We start from the raw sequence: 17817 nt of genomic DNA on the forward strand, positions 1-17817 counted from the left end.
GGTGGGGGACCTGTTTCTCATCTGTCATGACGTCATCGTGTCACGTGGTGTGACGTCATTGTGTCACGTGGTTGGACGCTACAGCCACGGTGACGGCGTGGGGCATAGCTCTAGCAATATGCTTCGCATAAAAACTCGGAGATGTCACGTTAACGAGTAACTGCGCGCAAGATAACCGCAGTACTGTCTGGTAGAGGGAAAATGTGAGTAGTGACGCACAGCACGCACCCTCATACGTTATGATGAAGCACTACAACGACAGAAGCGAACACGTAAACATGCATTCTACGCGCGGCGCCGGCGCGACCCGCAACCCGCAGTCCCTCGGGCCGCGCGCGCCGATAGATGGCGACTCGTGTCGAGAGTAGGGGCGCGCCAGCAGCCTGCATGTGAGGGTAAAAGAATCTGGTCTATACTTATAGCCGAGCGGGGTTTCGAAAATCATTTCTTTTGGTATGCATCATGCCCTGGTACAAAAAGAGTTCACTACACTCGAACGTGGTCACGGAAACGGCTCAATAAATCGTTTTGTGAAGTTTCTAGGGAGACTAAAACCGACAAACAATCAGCGAGGATGATAACGCGTGACACGTGACATGGAATTTTGTGCAGGGCCATTCCAAGAGCCAAAAATTACGCAAAGAATATAGGACTACAATCTGGGATGATGACAGAGTAGCTCCATGCCAAATCCTGCGAAAAGATGCCAACTGCAGCTTTTTGGCAGCTGACGAAGGCATCGGCAGAAAGCACCATATGATGGGGCATTCCGCTATCCTGCAACGATTTCATCCTTCGTCTCTTTTTACTGTCATTTTCATGTGCACGCAACTGCGTTTCTCGATGAAGATGATGTCCTCAGGCTTAATGGTTTCTCGATCACCTGCTATCTATCGATCATTTTTGGCTCCATTGTCGTCGTTTCACCTCTTGCTGGAGTTGCCCTTACAGCATCTTGGCCTTAGTTTGAGCAGCCCACTCTTGCTATGATTTGGCGCCACCACGCTTGGGTCCGGACAGAGGTCTGCTTGTGCCACTGTTAAAAATTCCTTGCTGGAATCTTATCGACTGCCTTGCTTTGATAAAGGTTATAATATTTTATTTTTTTATGATTTATTACATTTTGAATTAATTACTTCTTCCTTTTTTTTCTCTCTCTCTTTAATCTAAACACTCATCTCTTCTCATACCCTGCCCTCCTTGTGGTAGAGTACCCTGGTGTTGCTCTCTCGTGAACTCTTTTTTTTTTGCCTTTAGTATGTACAGGTGAATAGCAACCTTTGCTTCCCGATTCTTGGCCGATCCCCTAGTGTGGGTATGTTGTTGTTGTTGTTATTGTATGTAGCCTTTGACAGGATGGCACATACCCACACTGGGGGATCGGCCAAGAATCGGGTATGTGCCATCTTTTCAAACAACAACAACACCCGCTAACCTTCATCTCCTTGTTCTTCATCTCTCTTCCCATTGGCTGCAGCTGGTGGGAGGCTCCTCGTAGCTTACCGAGTTACTCCGAGCCTTCATCCCCAGACAGGACGGCTTTTTCGCTGGCGAGGCATCTATTTCTAGTGTACCAAAAATAATTACAATTGGTAAGCCTCTTGCTGCAGTATGCCCACACTGACCTTAACGTTACCTCTCTTTTGTGCCGGCAAATGGCATGACGTGAGGAAAAAGAAGGAGGATTCGTGTATCGAAGCGCAGTTTTTTGAGAGCACAACGAAAACAAGCGCTACTTCAGCACAACCCGTCCCTTGTACTGGTCGTGAGAGACGACAAAGCGGACTATGGTAAGCTGTCTTAGCCGCTAGTGAAATGGTAGAACTATATCAAACCTACAAACTATTAGATTCAATTGATTCACCTGCACTCGGTGCACCAGTTCTGTAAAGTTCTGCAGTGGTGCCGCGAGCGTGCAGCCTCATTTGCGGCAGTTTTAGTACAGCTTTGATCTGGCTGCTTCCATAAAGGAAGGTCGAGAGCAGGCCTTGTTCGTTTGCTAGCCTTGGCGTCGCCAGTAGATTGCATCCGGCTGTGTGCCGCCCACCTCAACCGCCGTCAATATACCAAGCCACTCCAGGAATTTTGAGAGAGCACATCGCAGCGAAGTGTTTCCATGAACCAGCATCGATGCAACCTCGGAGCAGCTGACGTTAAACTGACGAATGTTCTTTTATTGAACACATCTGAGATGCGCGCCGAATTACCTCTTACGCGGTTTTTATAGCAACGTCCATCATGCTGCATGCACTTGTTTGCTTTTTAATTGACATACCCTGTGTCAAGTATTGCTATAACTTTATTGGTCTAAGTTATAAACGCCGGGGACGAGTCCATCGAGAGGCGCAAGGTGCCTGTGAAGGCCACTGTACCCCTTCCTCCGTTGGCGCCTTCTCGGTTGCGGAGTCAATGACGTTCCGTTCGAGTCAGGCTCGAGTGGGAAACCGTTCTCCCTGACGAGCGGAATAATTAGGTCGAGTCTATACCCCATTTATCGTGCAGATCATCGTCTGCTTCTATGTCTTCTGTAACTGCATGATTTCCGCACCGACAACTGAGCAGGTGCAGTTTTCCTGAACCAGAACTGCATGACGTCTTCACCTTTCTGAGAGGAATGGCTTCATGCAAAGGGCACCGTGTTGCACCGCTGAAACGGTTGGCGAAGTACAGCACCGCACGAACCAGCTCACGTAGTGCAGGAGAATCGAACGGACCTTTTGTGTACTCCTGTATATTATGTTTACGTTTTGTTTGCTCAGTAGGATTCTACAAATTAAAGCTCTGTAGCTATAGCTATTGCAACAGTTTGTTGTAGTTAAGCATCCCTTACTAATCAATCATTCCGCCGAAGGAAATTTCAGTTCCAATATTTACCATTAGCTCTTGCATCGTTGCACTCCTGACAGTATGTGCGATAATCGGGAGTGGAAAAGCGAATTTCAAGCATTTGAAGACGCCACTGGGGTAAGGATTTTTTGCTGACGTTAGCTAGAACGCTCGCCGAAGCATTCAAATGCACGAGGAGCAGTAAATTTACAAAAAAAAACTCTCAGTATTGTAGTCGTAAATGACATGAGTAATGACAGACAGTATAAATTAAGAAGTTACGGGAAGAGGGACACAAAAGACATCATCCTCTGCAAACCTCTTTGTTGCTACAGGCTACTCCGCGGTGGCTCAGCGGTTATGGTGTTCGGCTACTGACCCGAAAGACGCGGGTTCAATCCCGGCCGCGGCGGTTGAATTTCTTTGGAGGAGAAATTCTAGAGGCCCGTGTACTGTACGATGTCAGTGCACATTAAAGAACCCCAGATGGTCGAAATTTCCGGAGCCCTCCACTACGGCGTCTCTCATAGCCTTAGTCGCTTTGGGACGTTAAACCCCATAATCGAAACCAAACCATCATTGTTTTCTTCATAGGCAATCTTGCGTCTGTGTGCCCGTCGAGAGAGAAGCTTTTGTATCGCTTCAGGCATTTCCTGTGGGTTGAGGTTTCTCGATTCCAACTTCGGTTGTCTTCAAAACCCGGGTAACCTTTGTTGAGTTTATTAATGCGAAAGCTATATACCGGTCATCAACAATTAAACCCGGCGTGGTGGTCGTTGACCGCAAAGGTGGTAGTTTTTTTAGAAAAGGACAGGACGCATTAACTGTCTCAACTCGGTGGACACCTCAACCGCGCATAAGGAAGGGGTGAAGGAGGGATCGAAAGAATATTGGCAGAAAGAGATGTCGTAGGGGAGGGCTTCTAAATAATTTTGATCACTTGGGGATCTTTAATGTGCGCACACATCAGTGGTTTTGAAAAACGTGAAATGGCTCAGTAATTGTCTAACTTCTTGGTGGACACCTGAACTCAGCCGTGATAAAAGGAAGGAAGGTGAGTGTGAAAGAAGAGAGAAAGAGGTGCCGTAGTGGAGTGCTCCGCAATAAGTTCGACCACACAGGGATCTTCAAAGTGCACTGACATCACACAGCACCGGACTTAAACTTATTAGATGACGTCTCCTTATGACCATGAAGCGAATCATATCGTTTGTTTTGCGTTCGAAAATCTGGTTCTGCGCCCCTTTAATAAGAACCGCTTCCGTGCTTCTGCTCGACGTCAAGAAAAGGAGAACGAAGTGTAGGCCTTGGAGGATGCACGCCATAGAGTTTAAGAAACTCTATGATGCACGCAGACCGAAGGCACACCTGTAATAATAGCGCGGTTATGTCGTCATCATGGTAATCAGCAGTAGCTGCAATTGAAAATAATGGACAAAAATAGGTGCGTTGCCGACAAGCGCCGGGAAGGAGAGGTTTCTGAAGAATAGATGCATGCCTTCCTGCGGGCATTTATTACAAGAGGGAAAATGCATTACCTGCCCTGCTGGAACGTTGAAGGCTGCTGGAATCGCCTGTCAGGACGCCATCGTTCGCTACCATCGGAAAAGGAAAAAAAAAAGATGCCCAGGCTTAGCTTGGTTAAGCCAAGAATGCGTTGCATATTGCGCGGTCTTTTTGCGCGAGGTATTGCTTGGCGGCACTCGATTTTCTCAGCAGCTTTTCCTCCGTGACGTATGGATGGATGGATGGATGGATGGATAGGAGTGCCCCCTTTGAAACGGGCGGTGGCAACCGCCACCATGCTCAGGCGTTCTTTTTTTCCTTTTTTAATTATTTTTTCTTTTCTTTTTATTATTTTTTCACGTGGTTTGGTGGCGTCACGTCACCACGTGACGTCACGTCACGTGGTTTGGTGGCTGCCCGGCCGCGCCCAAGGGCTGAACTGAGTGATTGCAATATGCTACGCATAAAAAACGCGCCTGACAAGGGCTGGAAACCTGGACCGTTAGGTTAAAAGCCTAACGCTCCACCTACTGAGCTACCCTTGCTTTTGTCTATTTTTTTCCAACATGGTATTTGCTACACGAGGTTATACAAGGTGTCCTAGCTAACTTGGACCAAGATTTCAAAAAAAAAAAAAAACTAACTAAGCGTTCTTCAGAACTGAAGTCGCGTGGATGTTGTTAGTGTTTATCTAAAGTTACATTACCATTTTTTTCGCTCCTCCTATTTCTATATTTAGCCGAGATAAATTAACTTTTTATACATATAGCTTGACACGTTCAGGCGTCAATAGAAAAGCTGTGGAGCTCCACAAATATTGTCCAACCCAGGCACTTCCAGAGAGTTAGACTTAGCGTGACCGTTTTTATTCGGCAGAAACGAAAGCCCGCGGAGTTTAAAAAAAATACCACATGACAGCGCGCTCCGTGCGCCAGAATGTGCCGCGATTACAGCGCTCTCATCCGTGCTTTGTAAGAAGCATCACTCGCTTCGCGCCTTTCGTGCTGCCCAAGACAGAGCTTCGCGTTGTGCTTGATTCCAACATAAGGGTCAGTGTGTACGGGCGGCAGTTGAAAGAAAGCACGGCTCTCGTTTCTGCGGCGATAATTGCGCTCTCATGTTAGCAGAATGCATGCGGACGAACGTTGACAATCTCATGAGTTTAAATTTGGGAGCAAGATCCCAAGAAGCAAAGACGCATGTAACAAGCCTAATAACGTCGCGTGAATTACAGTGAAAAGCAGGAGCCGCGCTTTCTTTCAATTGCCGCCCGAACCCGCTGGTGCTAATCTTGGAACCAAGCACAACTCGAAGCCCTGTCTTGGGCAGCACGATAGGCGCGAAGCGAGTGATGTTTCTGACAAAGCACGGATGAGAGCGCTGTAATCGCGGCGCATCCGGGCGCACGGAGCGCGCTGTCACGTGGTAATTTTTAAAAACCGCGGGCTTTAGTTTTTGCTGAATAAAAACGGCCTCGCAAAGTCAATCTCGTTGGGAGTTCCTAGTTTGGACAATATTGGTGGAGCTCCACAGCTTTCCTATTGACGCTTGAAGGTTTCGAACTATATTTAAAGCGTTAGTTTATTTATTCTCGAAGCAAAAAATGGTACTGTAACCTTAGATAAATGCTAACAACATCCAGGCAATTTCAGTTCTGAAGAACGCTGAGTTTTTTTTTATAAATCTTGGTCCAAGTTAGCTGGAACACCCTGTATAAGTACAGAAAGGGACTATATACAGATTATCTAGAAAGCATGCAGCTATACACAGCATGCAGCTAGTGAATGCACTGAACTAGCTTGACAGAAAACACCGCAGCTAAAAGGGAGGCAAAGACAGACACCGCATCAACAGCGGAAACCAGTCCGGTTGAAACTCGCTTTGATGAGAAATGTCTCTGAGTTGGAGCATCATTCGACTGATATGGCTTCTAGAGCACTGCACGGGCCACAATCTGAGGCCCAAGCCAGGCCCGGGCCCGAGACCTGAAGCCCGAGCCCGGCCCAGGCCCGCGGCTTCAAGCCCGGGCCCGGCCCAGGCCCGCTAAATTATCGCTCTAGCTAGCCCGGCCCGGCCCGTGAATCCCGGAGTGAGGCCCAGCCCGGGCCCGGCCCGGCCCGTATCACAGTAACGCTTGAGGCATACTGCTCACTCTGGGCAAGCACACTGCGACTAGACCGATAAGGAACTCGCCGACAAAGGTTCTGAAACCACAGTTTGGCTTGAAGAAAGTTGGTTCTTTTTAACCGAGAAGGAAGTGATTAAGAGTAGCGCTCGCCAGGCCCTTCTTTTGGACAGTGATCTCGTGTACGTGCGCAAAGATAAACTCCGAAGTTCCGAGAGCCAAATAAAAAGGGCTGCATACGAGCGTAATAGACTACTTTTCATTCCCCCATGATTTTAATCAGTTACACTTTGCCGCCCGCGAAGTATAAACATTAAAGCTGCCTAGCAAGCAGTCGAATGACATTTTTTTAGTGAACGCGATCTCTCAGGTTGAACTCATAGCCGAACTGGTCGCCTTTCAGCAGAAACGAAAAGCTAAAAGGCTTGAGTATTCGCGGTGTGTATCTGAAGACTATTAGCGTCCTAAACTTATATGTTCTTCCCGAATGCATTTCTAATAGTGTATAGATATGTTTTGGGATGACGAACGATCAATGGCCAATTAAGGCAGGTTGAATTTTACTCTTACTGGTGGAGCAGAAGATAACGCGCGAACCACGTGATAACTTATAGGGCAGAACACTGGTCATGACAACCAGGCTGAAGAAGCGAGGAGCGATAGATATGGTTATGAGATGAGATTTACAAACTTTCGCGAGCTTCTGTGGCTATTTAATTTACGAGATGTTCCGGTCAGCTGATCAAAAAGAAAACCAAACGCGCTTTAGTTTGTGAATTTACTCTCAGGAGAAAAATATAGCTATAAAATAAAAGCTATGTTTTGGGGCTGTGAGAGACACCGAAGCAAAGGGCTCCGGATCATTTCGACCGCCTGGGTTTTTTCAACGAGCAATGATACTACAAAGTGCATGGCTGTCATGCTTGCCGCCTAAATAGAAATGCGGCCGCCGAGGCTAGGAGCAAACCCTGGTTCACCGGCTCAGTAGTCAAGAAACATGACCGCTAAGCCACCGCGGCGCGGAAATAGGGAAATAAATAAGTCAATGAATAAAGCTTAGTTTTTTTTCAGCGCGTAGTATAACCCATAGCTCGTCCCTGTCGCTGCTCCAATGCCGCAGTTGTGTACTTCACTCTGCAATAGTGAATGAATAGTCAGACACCAGCCGTTTCTGTACAGACCGAAGGCCGGCTCCGGTCCGCAGCTTTAAGCCCGAGCCCGGCCCGGGCCCGCAACTTCAGGCCCGGGCCCGGCCCAGGCCCGGCAAAACAAATCATGTCCCGGCCCGGCCCGGCCCGTGGGCCGGGCCGAGCCCGTGCAGTGCACTAAATTGGCTTCTGGCTGAAACAAGATGTTCAGCGTTGCGGTCCAGCATGGGCGTCTTACACAGGCTATGAAGTCCAATGAGGAAAACATGTCATATGGTTCGTGATCAGATTATTGGCCGCAAGGTAACGGACCCAGACAACACACCTACATCCTAAGGACGTCCTTGGGAAGTCCGCGGCAGGACTTTACGCACATCCCGCGGATGTCCCGAAAAAATCCTGAAAACATCCGAAGTGAAACGCCGAAAGAAGTCCTTCGGATGTCTGACGAGTACATTTTTAGGACCTTCGCAGGACTGCAATAGGACGTTACTATTTTTATTTTTTCCTTGGCCCAGACCCAATATAACCTCGTGTCCTTTTCAAAAGTGTCGCTACTGGTCACACGACTGACCAAAATACCAGAAGCAGAAGAAGTGCCTCATAGAACAGAACCAGCTTCCGCTTCCGGCATTTCGGCTAATTGCATATCGCCGAGAGCGATGCTATAGTAAAAACGATACAAAGAACACAGACCTGGATTATGCTGCACAGTGATTTAAAACACAAAGATTTGGCTAAAATAGTTTTATTCAAATATATGGGGCATGCTGATGATCAGGCCGAATGCTGATTCACAGCTGAATTTTATTTTTTAATAACAGCACAAGAAACAGAACAACTCACATACAGGAAGCACTAACACAGCTTTAACAGCTCCTCTCAGGCATTTCTCGTTATTGAGAGCAAGGTCATGGACGGTGTGCACACAGACCTTCCTTCGCAATGTGTGTAATAGGCTTCATTAATTTTGTTTAGCTTGTCTGGTTAGTATGAGCCAAAATTATCACGTTTTCAAACTTGAAGCAGTAGGATTCCAATACAATAAGTAACCAAGCCAACCCCAGATGCAGAGTTGCAAAATAGAGATGCAAAATAACTATACGGCTAAAACAGCAGGTATATACATATAAGTCATGTAAGGTCTAAACAGGCTTCGGGATGATTATCTTGGTCAGAACAAAAAATATTAATTGCACTGCAAAGTGCATGACATTGAAACAAACAGTAGCGGCATACTGTAAGGCATAAATATTCTATGACTGTCTTATAAATAATGAACGCAACAAAACACAAATATGCCACTCAGTGCCTCATTGGTCATATGGTGCTCGGCTGCTCACCCAAAAGACGCGGGTTCGATCCCAGCCATGGCAGTCCCATTTCGAAGGAGGCGAAAAGTTAAGAGGCCAATGTACTGTGCGATGTCAATGCATGCTAGAGAACCCCAGGTAGTCGAAATTATCTGGAGCCCTCCACTATGGCATCCCTTATAGCCTGGGTCGCTTTGGTATGTAAAAAGCTAAAAAAAAACAAAACTAAAAACACAAGCGCAACTATTTTTTTACTGAAACAACAATACAAGCATACGCAGCAGAGGTGAAAAAATATCGATCACACATAGCATAGCTAAAATGAGGCAAATTATGTGGCTGCAATAAGGCATAGGAACTATTGTCTTATTTAGAATAATCAATGTTCTTAAAACACAAATGACCCTTTCTTGCTATAACAGCAATACAACCCAACTACACAGATTTCATTTCATTTCATTTTATTACCTTAAAGGCCCCTTAAAAGGGGTGTTACATAAGGGGTGGCAAGAGTAAAAGCACAAATTCACAATGACAGGAAAGTTTCTACGTTATCAGTGAAAAGTCTTGGGCAAGTGATGATGGCAACGTTGTTCGGAAGGCCGTTCCAGTCTGCGGCTGCACGAGGAAAGAAGGAATTAGAAAAAGTGACGGTGCGTGATCGTGGACGGGCATAAGCATAAGCACTAACTGTCAGGATCAAATTTCAGCAAGTATGCATCTAGAGATAAAAGCAGGCATATAGCTGTGCATAAGTAGCAGGTGGCCTCCAAGGCAATTAGCATGGTCAGAAGATAAACACTTCAGTCAAGCTGCATGTGGAATGACTAAAATAAGACAGGTTGTCTGACTGCTACAAGGTACAGGAACTATGCTTGTCTCACTCAAAACAATAAAGAATATTAAATCACAAATGAGCCTTTTTTGCTATAACAGCAATACATGCACACAGATCAGAGGTTAAAATATTGACGCAAGCACTACCATTCAGAATCACATTTCAGCAAGCACAGGACTAGAAATAAAAAGCACACATAAGTGTGCATAAGGAGTAGAGGGGCTTTAAGGGAACTAGCACGGCCAGAAGATATATATATGAAACAAGCTGCATATAGTATGATATTAACATTAACAAGTTATAAGACTGCTACAAACCACAGGAACTATAGTCGTCTCTTACATAGACCATAAAAGTCATTAAAATCCACATATCCTCTTTTTTTGCTGGAACAGCAATGCAAACGCACTATGGGGGTGAAAAATAACTCTAGTAGTAGCAGTCAGGAACAAATTTACACAAGCATAGTGGGACTAGAGACCAAAACAGCAAGTATAGCTCGATACAAGCAAATTTTAGATGGGCAACAAAATGCCCAGCTTGGTCAGAGAAAAAAAAAATTGTTCATGCACAAAGCATCGCATTTCTAGACACTTAAGTAAACTACAACTGCTAGGTATCAATAAAGTGACACGTTTTCAAGATATTGCTTGGCTTCTCATTCTAGGCAGTCTTCTTTTCGGTTCTGCTATAGTGTCATCGAAAAGAAGAGTCATGTATACATGTAAAGCAGAAATCCTGCCACCTGGGCCAATGCTGAAATAGGCTGCCTTGCTGGAAGGAAGACAAAAAAGACCCAATACATATAGACACTTCTTTCAATTCACCTTTTTCTAAATCACTGACTGCATTTGAAAAAAAAAAAACTTGCAGCACAATATACAAATTGCAGCACCTTCACATGGTGTTGGCACCAAATGGTACTTGCGGCAAGGAATTAATCCTTGCACAAGTAAATGTACATACTTCCAGGAGTAAAACCACCACAAACAGACGGCCAAGTAAAGAGAGGTGCGTGAGGACTTAGCAGGCTACGAATACCCAAGTTAACTTAAAGATACATTTCATGATTCTACCTAACTACACAGGCTGATATGCAGAAGTTTTCACAGTATCTATTGAAATAGTCTACTGAATTCTGTGCTCTCTCAAAATCAATCACCTCTCAGCACAGTGTCACAGGAAAAATATCAACAGTTTCGAATGAAAAATCCTCGACCCAAGATGTTAATATCAACAAAAAATGTAGCACACTAGCAACACACTGACCATTCAGTTTTGCTCAGGAGCACAGCTTTGTTCGCCAGTTTTCTTGCGCATTACCCGTTCAGTTGCATGCCGAGACCATGACATGGCTGCCTTTTCGATTTCTTTCAGCGTAGTTTGCTGTGCCTGAGTTGAGGTCTGCTGGTCGGTTAGGCAACCTGTATACAAATGAGAGGGTATATGTTATGTATTTTTATAGAAAAATATGTCTCACCCCTAACAATTTTTGTAGCCAAACTTTACTGCATTTCCTTAATTTTGAACCAGCAGGCAAAGGGCATGGGCTTGAGTAACAAAGGATGGCATATTTCTACACATCTTATTACCAATTCCATTGCTGGACCATGCCTTCTGTGCAGGCAGTATGAAAACAATCCCAAATGCACACTATGAAAGCTGTAATTCTAGCTTGTTCTAACCTGTGGTAACATTCATGGCACTGCAGCAATGAGCCAATGAACCAGATGACAACAAAAATCCATGTGGCTAGTTGTGAAGTGCGTGAATGTGCAGACTGAAAATAAATGAAAATTTGGCTTTTTTTTTCGAAGGAAGTATCAGTGGTCTTGACGCAGTCCTACCAAGACCTATAAATTCAATTATAAACACTTAATGTAGATATTGATTCTGTGATCTGATTTATATTCAAAGTTTTAAAGGGATACAGACACAGTGTTTTGGGGTGTTCATTTTTCTGCTTTTAATGAGACGTAAAAGCCTATTAATCATTGAAATGAGCTTAAATATATAGTCCACAGTGTGAACAGTTAGTTTTGCTTAATATGAGTACTTTTGGTCTCTGTCAGGTCAATGCCAGTGCAGGAGTCCATTATGGCATCATGTGACTGCATCGTTAGGACTTACCCCATGTTTTGCCAGTGACTCTGCCAACCAGTCCATATATAGATGATCGATGTCAGCACTGGCTAACAGCTCCTCTGTCAATGATTTTTAGCATGTGGAATCAGTGAAATCAGAGAATTTAGAATAGTAAAATCCTTTGTGCCCAGGACACAGATCGGACCACTTATTTGAGTTTAAAATTTTATATCTGTGTTCTTTTAAGATTTGAAATAGCTTCCTCCAAATAATACTTACTGCACATAATTTTACATATATTCAGCTCACAATGCCTGTTCTTCCCTTGGCGCCATACCAGCTGTAGCTAGAAGCCAGTTCAGATGTTAGAATACTTCGCCGAATGCAAGATGTGTTTTCTCTTGCAGTGTCTCCATCTTGCACAGTCATGTGATTTATCTAGATCAAAACAGAATTAGGTTCGACATCAGACCAAGAAAATAAAATCAGAATTTCTCAAGTTAACAGTGGGGAACTCTATTGCTATAAACAGTTTTTATCATATTGAAGGCAGCTGGCACGCTGTAGTGAGGTATCCCTAGGTGGTACAATTAAACATGCATATGCCCTCCATTATGAGCCCTCCGTATGACACAGGGGCAGATTTGACCCTCGCCAGCAAAAAAATTCATATGTAAAAACATGCATGACCTCATTTTTTGGATGCAAAAGGCCCAAAGAACACATACAGTTCAAATGAAATTGCAATAGTTCTCTTCAATACTATATATAATTACAAACTAATAAAAGAAAATCTGTGCGCATGCAACAATTATAAACAGAATACAAAATAAAAACAGCCCCGCCCCGGCTCAGTGGTTACTGCGCTCGGCTGCTATCCCGAAAGATGCGGGTTCGATCCACGCCGCAGCGGCCGAATTTCGTTGGAGGTGAAATTCTAGAGGCCCGTGTATTGTGCGATGTCAGTGCCCGTTAAAGAACCCCAGGTGGTCGAAATTTCCGGAGCCCTTCAATACGGCGTCCCTGAGAGCCTGAGTTGCTTTGGGACGTTCAACCCGAACAAACCAGTAAACCAAATCAAAATTAAAACAGGAACTTTAGGCGCATATTCAGTCGAATGTTGAAGGCACGGAACATGCGACGAGCTAGGATCTAGTTGCTCTTGCGGCTTTGCAGCAGCACACGGATCAGATTAAGAAGGGTCGTATGCAACACCATCGCCAGCAGCCGACGCTATTACCTCAATATCACGACGTGCCTCTCGGCGTGCACGCCTGTAAGCAGTACTCCTCGGCACCGTAGTCATTATGCTGTCACCAGATTAATATACTGGCCCGCAGTAAGCTTCTGCTCATGTTGAGCCAGCATCAGTCACTGAACTTTAATACCGCCGCTAAAATTACTTCAAAAGCTAGGAATCACGCTACACGCCTCACACACCGGCAAGGACTACCGACTGCCACTTACTTTCACTTGCCGCATGTGCCATCCGTGTTTCCCGCCGCTGGAACCTGATACACTCGTTAAGCAACCAACATGCAGTAGGAACGTCAATAATTATTTGAAATTTTGGTCCAAAAAACAGAAAACTGGCTAATGCACGCCCCAAACCACCAAGCTAAGCGAATATAACTTCCATGTTTCAGTCATAGTATAGTGCCTAGAATATACTGGTATATTCTAGGCACTATAGTCGTTGGCAAGGTAGAGTGCTAGAGTGTTTCAGTAGTGCGATGACGATGGTGGTGCCATTGAGCTAATGAGCAAAGAGCCCTTTTTATGAAACATGCACCTTGGACAAAAATAAAACTGTGATCCTAAATAAAACAAAAAATAACTGCAAAAGAGGATCTGTGTTATTAATTTTTATGATCACTGCTCTAAGAGCATGAACAGGTGGCCATTTGTTTTTGCTGTGGCGTCACTGTCGTCGTCAGTGCCTGTTATGGCAAGGTGGATATCTACCTTCGTTATGGTCGGAAGGCAGGAATACAGTTGGCGTCAAGATGGTTATGTCGTGAGCTTGGAGGAGAAGATTGTGTAAGCACACCCTCGACAGCTGTAACAAAACGGGAATTAGACTATTTGAGCCAGGCTCAGTTAGAGTAATTAGGTCGCCATTCCCTAATTTCGAAGTTTTAAAGTGTAGGGTTTCTGTATTCAGCTAATGGCCCTTTTGGAATTGCTTATTTTCGTCCTGCTTTTAACGGTTTTTTTTGGCTCTTTCAAAAAATAAGTTGTAGTGTAGTCTTCGAAGGCGCTGCGTCGCGAACGGCTAGCGGTACGCCTCGGTTCAGTCCTGAGGCAGCGATGAGTCCCAGCGGCAGCGATCAGAGCACACGCACGAGCATCGGCGCCGTTGTCTTCGTCCTCTTCTTCCTTACGCCAGCCGCCCAAGGTTCGGGAGCCGAAGGCCTGTCTTACAACTGCCCCCGGGCGAAAAGGCGCCATCCTGGCGGCCTAGGGTGATGTGACGATGGCGGGGTCGTAGTATGGTTTGAGGCGGTCGGTGTGGACAATTTCACGGCCTCGGCGACGATGATCAGTAGACGGTGTAAGGGGTTCGATGAGGTAATTGACGGGGGATGTCTGCTTAAGAATGCGGTAGGGGCCCTGGTACTTGCTGAGAAGTTTGGAAGAAAGGCCGGGACTTGAGGAAGGAACCCAGAGCCAGACCAAAGAGTCAGGAAGATAAGTTGGAAGAAGGTCAGAGGGATCACGGGTGCTTTTCTGCAGCTGCTGGGCGTGTGAAGTGAAAGACCGGGCAAGCTGGCGGCATTCTTCGGCATAAGTGGCGGCTTGAGAAAGAGTCGTAAATTCAGAAGCATCAGGGCGGTAAGGGAAAATGGTGTCCATAGTACAAGAAGGCTCACGGCCGTAGAGGAGAAAGTATGGAGAGAATCCGGTGGTGGCTTGAGCAGCGGAGTTATAAGCATAGGTGACGAAGGGTAGAACGCGGTCCCAGTTGCAGTGATCGGAAGCCACATACATGGCCAGCATGTCGCCAAGAGTGCGGTTAAAACGCTCAACCAGGCCATTTGTCTGCGGATGGTAGGCAGAGGTGGTGCGGTGAACGATGTTGCATTCCTGAAGGAGAGCTTCGACAACTTCAGACAGAAAGGCCGGACCTCTATCACTCAGCAACTCTTTGGGAGCACCATGGCGAAGAATGATACGATGGAGGATAAAAGATGCAATGTCGTGGGCGGTACCAGATGGTAAAGGCGACGTTTCGGCGTAGCGGGTAAGATGATCGATGGCGACGATGATCCAGCGGTTGCCGGCCGATGTGCTGGGGAGAGGGCCGTAGAGGTCGATGCCAACACGCTCGAAGGGCTGTGCTGGGCAAGGCAGCGGTTGCAAAGGAGCGGCGGGTCGGCGAGGTGGGTTTTTTCGGCGCTGGCATGCGGTGCAGGACTGAACGAACTTGCGCACATAACGGTACATCCCACGCCAGTAGTACCGATGTCGTAGGCGGGTGAAGGTCTTCAAGAAGCCGGCATGGGCACATTGGGGATCATCGTGGTAGGAAGAGCAAATGGAGGAGCGGAGATGGGTCGGAATGACAAGCAGCCACTTGCGACCATCCGGAAGGTAGTTCCGGCGGTAAAGAAGCTCGTCTCTGATGGCGAAATGGTGGGACTGACGACGCAGAGCACGGGAAGGAGGTCGAGACGATTGGCCAGATAAGAAATCCAAGAGGCAAGCGATCCACGGGTCTCTGCGTTGCTCAGAAGCCATATCAGCGGAGTCGAGCGTCAAAGAATGCAGGGCGGATATAGAAGGCGCTGTCTCGGACGGCAGAGGGGAACGTGAGAGGGCATCAGCATCGGCATGTTTACGGCCGGAACGATAGACAACGCGGATGTCGTACTCTTGAAGTCGCAGAGCCCAGCGCGCCAGTCGACCAGAGGGATCTTTCAAAGAGGACAGCCAGCAGAGGGCGTGGTGATCGGTGACAACGTCAAAAGGGCGCCCGTACAAGTAAGGGCGGAATTTGACGATCGCCCACAGGATGGCTAAACACTCCTTCTCGGTGACAGAATAGTTCGCTTCAGCTTTTGTTAGTGTCCGGCTGGCGTAAGCGACAACATATTCGTCAAAGCCAGGCTTGCGCTGCGCGAGGACTGCACCGAGGCCGACGCCGCTGGCATCGGTGTGGAGTTCCGTCGGAGAACGAGGGTCAAAATGACGCAGAATTGGCGGAGTGGTCAAGAGGCGACGGAGTGTCAGAAAAGCGTCATCACAGGCTGGCGACCAGGCCGAAAGGTCATGGCCGGAAAGGAGCTTCGTCAGAGGGTCGATGATAGTAGCGAAGTTGCGGACAAAGCGGCGGAAATAGGAGCAGAGGCCCACGAAGCTGCGGAGGTCTTTTACAGAAGTCGGTTTCGGAAATTCTGCTACAGCCCGCAACTTTGCCGGGTCCGGGAGAACGCCATCCTTGGACACGACATGTCCGAGAATGGTGAGCTGCCGAGCTCCGAAGCGGCACTTTTTTAAATTGAGTTGGAGGCCAGCGTCGGTCAGGCAGCGAAGAACAGTCTCAAGGCGCTGGAGGTGAGACGAAAAATCCGGCGAAAAGATCACAACGTCATCTAAGTAACAAAGGCATATGTGCCACTTAAGCCCGCGGAGTAGGTTGTCCATCATGCGCTCGAATGTGGCGGCGGGTGCATTGCAGAGGCCGAATGGCATGACATTAAATTCATAGAGCCCGTCGGGTGTAACGAATGCAGTTTTTGGGCGATCGGCCTCTGCCATCGGCACCTGCCAGTAACCAGAGCGCAAGTCCAATGAAGAGAAGAACTCAGCGCCCTGCAGGCAGTCGAGGGCGTCGTCGATACGAGGGAGAGGGTAAACGTCCTTGCGTGTAATCTTGTTCAGACGACGGTAGTCGACGCAGAACCGGATGGAACCGTCTTTTTTCTTGACAAGTACCACCGGCGATGCCCACGGGCTTTGCGACGGCTGTATCACGTGGTGCTTGAGCATGTCGGTCACCTGTTCGTCAATGATGCGGCGCTCAGCGGCTGACACGCGGTACGGACGTTGGCGCAAAGGGGCATGGGTGCCAGTGTCAATACAGTGGGAGACGGGGGTTGCGCGGCCCAATGAAGTTTTCTGGTAGTCAAACGAAGCTGCAAAACGGTGCAGGACGGCGACAAGTTGGGCCCGTTGGGTAGGCGTCAGGGCGGCGTCGACGGAACGGTGAAAAACATCGAGAGGGGACGGATTGGCGATGGGAACAGGCGTAATGGCGCTCACGTGAAGTCCGGCCGTGCTATCGACGAGGGGGTAGGCTGAGGCGGGATCGAGCACGGCAACACTGCCAAGCGATTGGCCCCGGAGCAAAGTGGTAGGGCAGGAGAACGGATTGGACACATAAATAGCGCTTGAGCCACAAATAATTGTCAGCACGGCATGAGGCAGCAAAACAGATTTTTGGTCAGCGCATCGTAAAGAGGGCGTATATGTTACAGTGGCATCGGAGAGAGCAGCACAAGAAAGAGGCACGAGCACTGAAGAAAAAGGCGGAACGTCAGTGTCCTCTGAGACGACCACAGTAGCGACAGCAGCGTCGTGCACGTCTAAGGGAGCGTCACGGAATGGCGATAACTCAATTTGAGCACGGGCGCAGTCAATAACAGCGTGATGTGTGGAAAGGAAGTCCCAACCAAGGATGACGTCGTGAGATGAGCGGGCGAGGACGATGAACTCGATTGTATAGGGGACGTTCGCGATAAGCAGGCGGGCGGTGCAAGCGGCTAATGGTCGAATGTCCTGATCGCTGGCGGTGCGGAGAGAAACGGCAGGAAGAGGCGTCGTCACTTTTTTGAGTCTGCGACAGAGGGTGTGGCTAAGAACAGATACGGCTGCGCCAGTGTCAACAAGTGCTTCGACGGCGACTCCCTCAACGAACACGATGATGATGTTGGCGGGCACGGATACAGGTCTTGAGCGAGTCGCTGGCGGCGC

At 47.4% G+C, this 17817-nt stretch overlaps 1 protein-coding gene and 1 long non-coding RNA gene across 2 annotated transcripts in view; one reads left to right on the forward strand and one right to left on the reverse strand.

Moving 5' to 3' along the window:
• The window catches only part of LOC149338872 (uncharacterized), a 143733-nt gene that overhangs the window by 113181 nt on the left and 12735 nt on the right, over positions 1 to 17817 (forward strand). The gene's annotated exons all lie outside the window — the stretch shown is intronic.
• On the reverse strand, positions 10112 to 11536 carry LOC149338875 (uncharacterized). Its single transcript, XR_016283768.1, has 3 exons — positions 11442 to 11536; positions 11026 to 11180; positions 10112 to 10530 (listed from the first exon to the last, which is right to left on the reverse strand). It is a non-coding gene; the product is annotated as an uncharacterized LOC149338875 (long non-coding RNA).

The sequence above is a fragment of the Amblyomma mixtum genome, chromosome 6 (genome assembly GCF_055824585.1).
Source record: "Amblyomma mixtum isolate Tamu chromosome 6, ASM5582458v1, whole genome shotgun sequence".
Lineage (NCBI taxonomy): Eukaryota > Metazoa > Arthropoda > Arachnida > Ixodida > Ixodidae > Amblyomma > Amblyomma mixtum.